Below are 12,664 nucleotides of genomic sequence, written 5' to 3'. Positions count from 1 at the left end.
TCGAGGAAAGACAGGGTTTCGCACCCAGCAGTGGAATCCACGATTTGATCGATGCGAGGCAGAGGGTAGGGAACTTTCGGACATGCTTTGTTTAGACCAGTGTAGTCTACACACATCCGCCATTTCCCTCCTTTCTTTCTCACAAGCACAGGGTTGGCAAGCCATTCGGGATGGAATACCTCTTTGATGAACCCTGCAGCCATCAGCTTGTGGATCTCCTCGCCTATGGCTCTGCGCTTTTCTTCGTCGAATCGGCGCAGAGGCTGCTTCACGGGTCGGGCTCCAGCTCAGATATCCAGCGAGTGCTCGGCGACATCTCTCGGTATGCCAGGCATGTCCGAGGGACTCCACGCAAAAACTTCGGCGTTCGCGCGGAGAAAGTCGACGAGCACTGCTTCCTATTTGGGGTCGAGCTCGGAGCCGATCCGGATCTGCTTGGAGGCGTCGTAGCTGGGGTCGAGAGGGACGGACTTAACCCTCTCAGCTGGCTCGAAGTTGCCGGCGTGGCGCTTTTCTGGCGCCTCCTTGGAGAGGCTCTCCAGGTCGGCGATGAGGGCCTCGGATTCGGCGAGGGCCTCGGCGTACTCCACGCACTCCACGTCGCATTCGTATGCGTGTCGGTATGTGGAGCCGACGGTGATGACCCCGTTGGGGCCCGACATCTTGAGCTTGAGGTAGGTGTAGTTGGGAACGGCCATGAACTTAGCGTAGCATGGTCTTCCCAGCACTGCATGGTAGGTCCCTCGGAACCCGACCACCTCGAATGTGAGGGTTTCATTTCGGAAGTTGGTGGGAGTCCCGAAGCAGACAGACAGATCGAGTTTCCCAAGGGGTCGGACGCGTTTCCCGGGGATGATCCCGTGAAAAGGCGCCACGCCGACCCGAATCGAGGACAGATCGATCTGCAGGAGCCCGAGGGTCTCGGCGTAGATGATGTTCAGGCTGCTGCCTCCGTCCATAAGGACCTTGGTAAGCCTGACGTTGCCGATGACGGGGTCGACAACGAGTGGGTACTTTCTTGGGCTCGGCACGTGGTCGTGGTGGTCGCCCTGGTCGAAGGTGATGGGCTTGTCGGACCAGTCTAGGTAGACTGGTGCCGCCACCTTTACCGAGCAGACCTCCCGGCGCTCTTGCTTGTGGTGCCGAGCCGAGGCGTTCGCCACTTGCCCACCGTAGATCATGAAGCAGTCGTGGACCTCGGGGAACTCCTCTGCCTTGTGATCCTCCTTCTTGTCGTTGTTGTGGGCTCTGCCACCTTCCGCCGGTGGCCCAGCCTTGTGGAAGTAGCGCCGAAGCATGACGCACTCCTCAAGGGTGTGCTTGACGGGACCCTGATGATAGGGGCACGACTCCTTGAGCATCTTGTCGAATAGGTTGGCGCCTCCGGGAGGCTTCCGAGGGTTCCTGTGCTCGGTGGCGGCGACAAGGTCTGCGTCGGCGGCGTCGCGTTTCGCTTGCGACTTCTTCTTGCCCTTCTTCTTGGTGCCGCGCTGAGCGGACGCCTCGGGGACGTCTTCCGGCTGGCGCCCCTGAGGCTGCTTGTCCTTTCGGAAGATGGCCTCGACCGCCTCCTGACCAGAGGCGAACTTGGTGGCGATGTCCATCAGCTTGCTCGCCTTGATGGGAGTCTTGCGACCCAGCTTGCTCACCAGGTCGCGGCAAGTGGTGCCGGCGAGGAACGCGCCGATGACATCCGAGTCGGTGATGTTGGGCAGCCCGGTGCACTGCTTCGAAAATCGCCGGATGTAGTCCCGAAGGGATTCTCTCGGCTGCTGGCGACAACTTCGGAGGTCCCAGGAGTTCCCAGGATGCACATACATGCCCTGGAAGTTGCCGGCGAAAGCTTTGACCAGGTCATCCCAGTTGGAGATCTGCGCAGGAGGCAGATGCTCCAGCCAGGCTCGGGCGGCGTCGGAGAGGAACAGGGGAAGGTTGCGGATGATGAGGTTGTCATCGTCCGTCCCACCCAGCTGGCAGGCCAGCCGGTAGTCCGCGAGCCACAGTTCCAGCTTCGACTCCCCCGAGTACTTGGCGATAGTAGTCGGGGTTCGGAACCGGGTCGGGAACGGCGCCCGTCGTATGGCCTGGCTGAAAGCTTGCAGACCGGATGGTTCGGGCGAGGGGCTCCGATCCTCCCCGCTGTCGTAGCGTCCCCCACGCCTGGGGTGGTAGCCTCGGCGCACCTTCTCGTCGAGGTGGGCTCGACGGTCGCGGCGGTGCTCGTTGCCGAGGTGTCCTGGGGCCGCAGGCGCTGTGTTCCGCGTGCGCCCGGTGTGGACCGAGGCTTCCCGCATGAATCGGGAGGTCACGACGCGGTGCTCCAGGGGGTACCCCTGCCTTCGGGAGGCAGAGCTCTCGGCCCGTCGGACCGCGGCATCCTCCAGGAGATTCTTGAGCTCCCCCTGGATACGCCGCCCCTCGGTGGTGGATGGTTCCGGCATCGCTCGGAGTAGTATCGCTGCTGCAGCCAGGTTCTGGCCGACCCCACTGGAAGCTGGGGGCAGCCTTGCCCTGGCATCGTCGGCAATGCGGTGCTGGACGTCCTAGGCCAGATGACGCGCTTCTCCGGCCGGTGCTCGGCCTGCCCCCTCCTGCCCGATAGTCTGCCGGAGCTGCACAAGTTGTCCTGCTTCCTCGTCGAGCCTGGCCTGCATCTCACGGATTTGCTTGAGCTGTGCGTCCTGACCCCCCGCAGGGACTGGGACCACAGCTAGCTCCTGAAGGATGTCAACGCGAGGCACAGGCCTAGGGGGATCACCGTCCTCCGGCATACCAAGATGGTTGCCTTCGTCGAGACCCCCTAGATCGACGTGGAAGCATTCACGACTTGGGCCACAGCCCTCGTCGCCGAGGCTGTGGCTACTATCGGAGCAATTGGAGAGGCAGTAGTCACATGCGGTCATGAAGTCTCGCATGGCACTGGGGTTATCGAGCCCGGAGAAATCCCAACCAGAGTCGGGCTCGTCATCTTCCTCGGAACTCAGGGGCCCGTAGGTCGAGACGGCCGTCAGTCGGTCCCAGGTTGACCGCATATGATACCCCGGAGGGTTTGGATATGCCTTTATGAAAGCGTCCACCGAAGCGGGGTCGCTTGGTGGGTCGCAGTTGAATCTAAAAGGCATGGAACGGGAAACAGACGGTACCTCTTGATCGACGGGTGGTGACGAAGTCGCGTCAGGGACAGACTGCATCATTATCTCAAGTACGAGGCTAACGCTCAGCAAGTCCTTCGTGAGCGTGCTGGCATCGTCCGTCTGCTCAGGGTTGGCGTGTTGCGAGGAAACGACGCTCGTCTTCGTCTCAGATGCGAGGTCCACGCCTGACGTGTCCCCCGCTGGGGCGCCGGCGCCGTCGACTCGCTCGACAGCCGACGAGGTGCCGCCTCCTGCTTGGCCATGTCTGCCCCGCCTCCTCCTCCGTCGGCGGGGAAGGTGACGGGACAGACCCGGATGTTGTTCTTCCGCCACGTGGGGAAGACGTCGTCGATTCCGCCGGCGGCGGGCGGGCTGACGGCCGTCATTGTCGTTGCCGCGCGGCGGAGGAAGGAGTATCATGTCATAGCTGCCGTCAAGGGACATGAACTCAAGACTCCCGAAATGGAGCACCGTCCCGGGTTGGAGAGGTTGCTGGAGACTACCCATCTGAAGCTTGACGGGAAGCTGTTCGTCAACACGCAGCAGGCCCCTACCTGGCGCGCCAACTGTCAGCGTTTCGACCCCGGGGGGTCCCTGGACCGACGAGTAAATTGTCGCTGCGTGTCCCAGCCCAGATGGGTCGGCGCGAGACGAGACACAAAGGGGGGAAACAGTAAGGGGAAACCGTGGCCTTCGTGTTGTCCTGCGCCCAGGGTGGATGCGCTTGCAGTAGGGGGTTACAAGCGTTCGCGTGGGAGAGAGAGAGCCTTGTGCGTCGGCCCGTTCTCCCGCGTGGCCCACCTTCTCGTACGAGAGCCCTGGACCTTCCTTTTATAGACGTAAGGAGAGGGCCCAGGTGTACAATGGGGGGTGTAGGAATGTGCTAACGTGTCTAGCGAAGGGGAGCCAGAGCCCTATGTACATGTCGTCGTGGCTGTCGGAGAGGTTTTGGCGCCCTGTTCATGTGATGTCGTGGCCGTCGGAGGAGCGCTTGAGCCCTGTGGAAGTACAACTGTCGGAGCTGTCGGATCCTTGCTGACGTCTCCTTGCTTCCGTAAGGGGCTGAGAGCTGCCGTCGTCATGGAGCATGCGGGGTGCCATCATTACTTGTTTTACCGGGGCGAGCCAGATGGGACGCCGGTCTTGTTCCCTGTAGCCTGAGCTAGCTAGGGGTAGGGTAATGATGGCCCCCATGTGACGTGGTCGGTCCGAGCCCGAGGTCGGGTGAGGCGGAGGCTCCTTCGAGGTCGAAGCTAAGTCCGGGCCCGGGGGTCGGGCGAGGCAGAGACTGTCGTCCGAGGTCGAGGTAGAGTCCGAGCTCTGGGGGTCGGGCGAGGCGGAGACCGTCGTCCGAGGTCGAGGTAGAGTCCGAGCCCTGGGGGTCGGGCGAGGCGGAGACCGTCGTCCGAGGTCGAGGTAGAGTACGAGCCCTGGGGGTCGGGCGAGGCGGAGTCCGTCGTCCGAGGTCGAGGTAGAGTCCGAGCCCCGGGGGTCGGGCGAGGCGGAGACCGTCGTCCGAGGTCGAGGTAGAGTCCGAGCCCTGGGGGTCGGGCGAGGCGGAGTCTGTCTTTCGAGGTCGAGGTTGAGTCCGAGCCCTGGGGTCAGGCGAGGCGGAGTCCGTCTTCCGAGGTCGAGGTAGAGTCCGAGCCCTGGGGTCGGGCGAGGCGGAGACCGTCGTCCGAGGTCGAGGTAGAGTACGAGCCCTGGGGGTCGGGCGAGGCGGAGTCCGTCGTCCGAGGTCGAGGTAGAGTCTGAGCCCCAGGGGTCGGGCGAGGCGGAGACCGTCGTCCGAGGTCGAGGTCGAGTCCGAGCCCTGGGGGTCGGGCGAGGCGGAGTCCGTCTTCCGAGGTCGAGGTTGAGTCCGAGCCCTGGGATCGGGCGAGGCGGAGTCCGTCTTCCGAGGTCAAGGTAGAGTCCGAGCCCTGGGGTCGGGCGAGGCGGAGTCCGTCTTCCGAGGTCGAGGTTGAGTCCGAGCCCTGGGGTCGGGCGAGGCGGAGCTTCCTATGGCGCCCGAGGCTGGACTTAGCTGTTGCCAGCCTCACTCTGTCGAGTGGCACAGCAGTCGGAGCAGGGCAGGCGGCGCTGTTTTCCTGTCAGGTCGGTCAGTGGAGCGGCGAAGTGACTGCGGTCACTTCGGCCCTGTCGACTGAAGAGCGCGCGTCAGGATAAGATGTCAGTCGATCCTTGCATTGAATGCTCCTGCGATACGGTCGGTTGGCGTGGCGATCCGGCCAAGGTTGCTTCTCCGCGAAGCCTGCCCGAGCTGGGCCTCGGGCGATTCAAAGGTGTGTCCGTTGCTTGAGGAGACCCTCGGGCGAGGTGTGAATCTGCCTTGGTCTACTGTTCCTGCCCGAGGCTGGGCTCGGTCGTGACGAGATCGTGTCTCTTGAGTGGACGGAGCCTTGACCGGGATCGCGCCCATCAGGCCTTTGCAGCTTTGTGCTGATGGAGGTTACCAGCTGAGATTTAGGAGTCTTGGGGTACCCCTAATTATGGTCCCCGACAATAGTTGAATGTCATGAAACTTAGAGATAAATGTGTCCATTTGTGAAGCACCTATATTGACACTTTTGCATAACCTCATGATCTATATATCTCAAGCAGCTAGGACCAAATTATGACTCCATGCCAAGTTTCACTATTTTCTGACAATATTTGATATTTATTTATTTATTTTCGGCTTGAAAATGCATTTAAAGCGTATAAATTAGTAAACAATCAAAAAAGTGGCATCTTTGCATGAAGTAAGTTTGTAACTGTTAGATGAACTAATGGTGCACTTTTGAAGCAAAAACAAAGAAAAAAGTAAGAAATATAGCTCAAGCACTGATGTTATAGTTGAATGTTATGAAACATAGTGAGAGAGATGTCCATTTGTGAAGCATCTATATTGACACTTTTGCATAACTTTATGCTCTATTTATCTCAAGCAGCTAGGACCAAGTTATGACTCCATGCCAAGTTTCGCTATTTTCTGACAACATTTGGTATTTATTTATTTATTTTCAGCTTAAAAAGACATTTAAAGCATATTAGTTAGTAAACAAACGCAAGAATAAAACAATGCACCATAAACATTATATATATTTTTAAAAATATGTATATGAAGTAAGTTTCTATTTGTAACTCTAAATATATATTTTTATGTTTTGGTCAACTTTATTTGAGGTAGCTTCAGTTCAAATTAGCCACATTTTAGAAATTTTTGGTATGGTTTATACTAGTATGTACACGTTATAAATTCGTTTTTGCGTAACATAAACGAACTCTGTATCTGTCCCATTGGTTTCTCCGTTCCATTGGTAGGCTCTGTGTGGTCAGGGGATCATGGGTTCGAATCTTGGCCCGTGAGGGGATTTTTGAGTGGGTTGTGAAGATGGAAGGGCAAAACTGAGTAGAGAATTTGGACGGTGGCAGATCTGAGTAAGACGTCCAGACTAGTGGGTGAAATGTAAATGTCCCAAAAACAAATGCTTCTGAAAATGTCAAGAAGAAACTGTGACCAGAAGTTAGCAATGAAGAGTAGACTTCCTCTTCTACCACTATGTCAAGAAGAAATAGCGTGCCTTTCTCTCAAACTAAATTGCACACCTTTAAGGCATCAACTATATATTTCAGATAATGCACCCAACAGCTGATGGCATTACCAGTTTTGCAGATAATGCACAGAAAACCAAAAAATGTATTTCAGAGGGTAATTCTCCCCCCTAATTTTGTTGTTCACAGGTGTCATTGTATTCTTTTTAGCATATATTTCAAGTTAGCCTTGGCCATTGAAGCATCACATCTATATTCCAGTTTTCCATATATTCTTTTCACAATAGTCAGTATGCACAACTATGCTCATACAGCTGCTAAAAGACATTCTGCGAAGCAACATTCTAGCAGACCATAGCAGTAGGTTATTATGCAAGTACCTAACTGAGGTACTAAAAATTGATTACAAACCTGTACTCGGGCATCATCCATGCTGGATCGACACTAATGGACGCAGATTGATTAGAGGCTGGTGCTGTCTGAACATGGCGTCGAGCAATACCACTGGCGGCCATGGAGTTCCCTCGAATGTCTTGCACAGAACTTCGATGGGATCTAGAAATCATACCTAGGGCAGCATCCAACGAATCACGACGGGATTTGGGTGCTTGTCGTCCATCCATCGCGAACGGTGGGGAGGGGCGACTGGATAGACCAGAACTAAGCACCTATGATGGAAAGGGGAGGAGGGGAAGATCAGGCAACAAGTTCCTGTATCGTCGAGGAAGGAGGCTGCGAGGAAGATCAATGGATGAAGGAGAGATGGAGAAAGGAGGATGCGAGGTGGAGATATGTGGAGCTTGCCTGGGATGGGATGGACGGACGGGGGCGACGTGGGATGGACGGAGGGGCAGCATAGTTCTAGATAGGCGTGTATATAACGGAGAAGAAAGGCAGTTGGTGAAGTTTCCGTATGAAGCGCGAGTAGGGATAGCGCCAGACGAAATATTGTTGTATACAAGTCGGTTGTACTTGTGTTACGATGGTTTACAACAATACCTACATAAATTATCTACCACAAAAAGTTCAAGATTTTTTATTGATTGTATCCGCTCTTCGTATAATATTTTTTTTTCATTTGGCTAACTGATGTTATTGTTTACTCCATTCAATATGTCATGGTACAACACGACCAATAAAGTGAGCGATTATAAAATAGTTCACAACGACTGACTGAACGAACAAAGATTATAAAATAACATAATTCCACCATACAGAGACCAAATAAAAGAAAGTTGTGATCTCAAGTTTCTAAAATAAGTCACACGAACTCAAACTTATAAAAAAAGATGGATCAAAATATAGGCTAAAATTAGACATAAATAAAAACTGGATGCGCTTCATATAAACTATGCTACTTCGTAGCAATTACTAACGTTTAAAACCAACAAATAATCTTACATTTTACTGTTAGTGTGACAAATCATTATTGCTCCATCCAATTCAGCAACCTTAAATACTATGGAGTCCATTGCGCCAATGTGATCTTAGAAACGACCTAATGCTTGCAAGAGCCAAGAATGTCGTGCCGTGGTTGAGCTGTAGCCTCGGCCCGTAGTGCTGGCCCGGCCCGGCCCGACACGATTATATTTTTTATTTTACAAAAAACGTATATACATATATATAATTTATATTCAATATTAAAAATATCTGAGCATTATGTTCTACTGGTTAGACAGCTTCATCCAATGTCTCCCGTCCTTCTTCCATCAGGGCATGGGTTCGAACCCCACCTCCTGCATCGTTTTTTAACATTTTACGCTGATTTAATCAAGGGAAATTTGGATCCATACCATTAAAAGATCACCACTTTGGATCCATACCATTACTATCTCACTTACATGTGGGTCTACATGAGTCAATGACATGTGGGGTCCATGGTATATATCTAAAGTTTGGATCTTTTAATGGTATAGATCCAATTGTTCCTTTAATCAAATGGTCCGACGGGCTAACGGGCTGGCCCGACACAGTCAGCAGACCGGCATGACGTGTCTGGGCCAGAGTTGTGGCCCGCGGGCGTCTCGCTCATAGTGCCGGCCCGACACGATTATATTTTTTGATATTTTTTTAAATAAGGCACCTTCTGAAGTCTCTTTTTAGCCTTTTGTCTTATAATTCAAGTTAAGGCACTATTTTGAAGCACTCTTGGAGTTGCTCTTACTTGCTTGTTTCGTGGTGGGCTGTTCTAGTGGGTCAGTGGCTGGACCTCCGCAACTCATGTGGTTGTGTCCATGCACAATATTCGGGGCAAGTTTCGGGGATAGAGAATGGGTAACTATACTCGACATTAGAGATGAAAACGGACAGAAACGGACAGGAAAACCCGTCTCCCGTTTCCGTATCCGCATTTTATCATCGGAAACGGGATCGGGTTTGGAATAGTCAGGAACGGAAATAGGAGCGGGATAAACGGAATTGCGAAAACGAACGTGTCGGGTACCGTAATTAGGGGTACCCCCCAATACTCCTAAACGCGGCTGGAAAACATCTTCAGAACAAACCATAAACAGTTGATAAAGCGCGGTTCAAGTCAGGGCCTCGTCTACCAAGGGACGCAACCTCATCCGAGCCCAGCCTCGGCCTCGGGCGGGAACAGTAGTCCCGGGCGGATTCACGCCTCGCCCGAGGGCCTCCTCAGGCAGTGAGCGCACCCTCGGCTCGCCTGAAGCCTAGCTTGGGCAGACTTTGTCGTGCAGCGACCTCGGCCGGGTCGCCCTACCAACCGACCGTATCGCATGCGCATTTAATGCGGGGATCGCCTGACACCTTATCCTGACACGCGTGCCTCAGTCGGCAAGGTCGAAGTGACCGCAGTCACTTCGCCCCTTTACTGACCGTTCTGATAGGAAAACAACACTGTACGCCCCGCTCCGGCTACTGTGCCAACCACCAGGGTAAAGCTGAGTCACGATCTCCCACGAGTTCGGCCTCGGGCACAACAGGGAGCTCCGCCTCGCCCGACCTCAGGCCTCGGCCTCAGCCTCGGCCTCGGGAGAAGGTCTCCGCCTCGCCCGACCTCAGGCCTCAGCCTCAGCCTCGGCCTCGGGAGAAGGTCTCCGCCTCGCCCGACCCCAGGCCTCGACCTCAGCCTCGGCCTCGGGAGGAGTCACAACCTCGCCCGACCTCGGCCTCGGCCTCAGGAGAAGTCTCCGCCTCGCCCGACCTCAGCCTCAGACCGACTACGCTACAGGGGATACATCATTACCCTACTCCTAGCTAGATGCCTCAGGCTATGAAGGAACAAGACCGGTGTTCCATCTAAGGTTACTCCGGTAATAGGTAATGATGGTTCCCCGCGTGCGCCCATGACGTTGATTGCTCTCAACCTCCTACGGAAGCAAGGAAACATCAGTAGGATCCATGCCGCATCGCCAGCTGTGCTTCCACAGGGCTCAAGGCACTTCTCCGATGGCCATGTTAGCGCATGTACAGGGCTCAAGGCACTTCTCCGCCATCCATGTTAGCATATAGCTACACCCCCATTGTACAGCTGGGCATCTCCTTGTATCTATAAAAGGGGATGTCCAGGGCCTTCCCAAGGCACATGGACACACGTTGACGACGGGGCACATCGGCATAGAGGGAGGCGGGGCAGACGAGATAGGCAGAGACGGACGCACGCATGGACTCTCTCTCTCTCGCTCTCGCTCTCGCCCTCGCTCTCTCGCGACGCTTGTAACCCCTACTACGAGCACCCCGGTGCAGGATAACATAAGCCTCATTTCCCTCTTGTGTTCCATCTTGCATCAACCCATCTGGACAGGGGCACGCAGCAACAAATTCACTGGTTGGTTGACGGACCTCGCGGGTCCAAAACATCGACAGTTGGCGCGCCAAGTAGGGGCTCGTTGCGTGTTAACGAATACTTTCCCGTTGAGTTCCAGATGGGTAGCCTTCAGCAGCCTCTTCAGCCGGGGACCGTGTGAGAGCACCTAGAGGGGGGGGGTGAATAGGTGATCCTGTGAAAACTTAAACTTATAGCCACAAAAACGTGTTAAGTGTTAGCACAAAGATTGCCAAGTGGCTAGAGAGGAGTCTCAACAAAACACAATACCACAAGAGATCAAACACAGAGATGACACAGTGGTTTATCCCGTGGTTCGGCCAAGACCAACGCTTGCCTACTCCACGTTGTGGCGTCCCAACGGACGAGGGTTACAATCAACCCCTCTCAAGCGGTCCAAAGACCAACTTGAATACCACGGTGTTTTGCTTTGCCTTTCAATATCCCGTTTGCGAGGAATCTCAACAACTTGGAGCCTCTCGCCCTTACACTTAAGATTCACAAAGAAATACGGAGTAAGGGAGAAACTAGCAACACACACAAGACTCAAAATCAGAGCAACAACACGCACACAAGTCGCAACAAGAGCTCGCAACACAACTCAATGAGTTCACAACTCAACAAGAGCTCTAGATGCTATCACAATGAACCAAATGCGTGGAATTGATGTCTTGGTGCTTAGGAATGTTGTAGGAATGCTTGATTTCCTCCTCCATGCGCCTAGGGGTCCCTTTTATAGCCCCAAGGCAGCTAGGAGCCGTTGAGAACAAATCTGGAAGGCCATCCTTGCCTTCTGTCGTCGGGCGCACCAGACAGTCCGGTGCACACCGGACACTGTCCGGTGCCCGATTTCCTTCCTTAAACAGCGCAGTCGACCGTTGCAGATCTGGGAGCCGTTGGCGCACCGGACATGTCCGGTGCACACCGGACAGTCCGGTGCCCCCTTCCGACCGTTGGCCCGGCCACGTGTCGCGCGCAGATTCCGCGGCCGACCGTTGGCCCGGCCGACCGTTGGCTCACCGGATAGTCCGGTGCACACCGACAGTCCGGTGAATTTTAGCCGTACGCCGTCGGCAAATTCCCGAGAGCGGCCTCTTCACGCCGAGTCAGCCTGGCGCACCGGACACTGTCCGGTGCACCACCGGACACTGTCCGGTGCACCACCGGACAGTCCGGTGCACCAGACCGAAACAGCCTCTTGGCTGTACACAGCCAACTCTTCTCTTTTCTTCTTCTTTCTGTTTCTAACACTTAGACAAGTATATTAGTACACAAAACCAATGTACTAAAGCTTAGAAACATACCTTTACTCTTGATTTGCACTTTGTCCATCCATGGGCATAGATTCACATTTAATCACTTGTGTTGGCACTCAATCACCAAAATACTTAGAAATGGCCCAAGGGCACATTTCCCTTTCAATCTCCCCCTTTTTGGTGATTTATGCCAACACAACATAAAGCAACTAGAACAAGTGCAATATCACTTCAAATAAAAACTCAAATTTATTTTGATTCAATTTGGCATATATGGATCATCCTTTGCCACCACTTGGTTTGTTTTTGCAAATCAACCTCAAAATCCTATCTCTAAGTCAAATCCACTTGTAGAGACATAAAGAGAGGTTTTCCAAAGAAAATTGATTCAAGATTCCAAAAACTCCCCCTTTTTCCCATAATCAACACTTCTCCCCACAAGAGGCCAACTTTTGACAAAAGAGACAATGCAAGAGTTTTGACAAAACAAAAAGCTCTATTCTACTATTTTCAAAATCTCTCAAGTGGTAGCTGATCCATTTATCGCTTTGGCCTTTATTTTCTCCCCCTTTGGCATCAAGCACCAAAACGGGATCAATCTTGGCCCTTTAACCCCATTGCCTCACCAAAATCTTCAATTAAGAGCAAATAGGCAATAAGAGTTTAAAGATGAACTTGGAATAAATTACCCTCTCATCGGAGTGCAGTGGAAGTCTTTCATGGTCCAAGTCCACCTTTTTCCCTTTCAATCCTCCTTCGAGACTAAATCATCAAACTCAAGCACATGGTTAGTCTCCAAGGGTCAAGTTGTAACACATCTTCCCCTAAACATGTGCATCACTTTGCAACGGACTTGTGAGGTCCAGGGAGTGTTTGTACAACTTGAGCACCATAATAAGCAACAAAATGCAAAAAGGAACATGATCAAAGGCATAAACACATGTATGCTA

The sequence above is a fragment of the Zea mays genome, chromosome 1 (assembly GCF_902167145.1).
Source record: "Zea mays cultivar B73 chromosome 1, Zm-B73-REFERENCE-NAM-5.0, whole genome shotgun sequence".
In the NCBI taxonomy this organism is placed as follows: Eukaryota; Viridiplantae; Streptophyta; class Magnoliopsida; order Poales; family Poaceae; genus Zea; species Zea mays.
The sequence above is the reverse complement of the archived record's forward strand: the minus strand, read 5'-3'. Positions refer to the sequence as shown.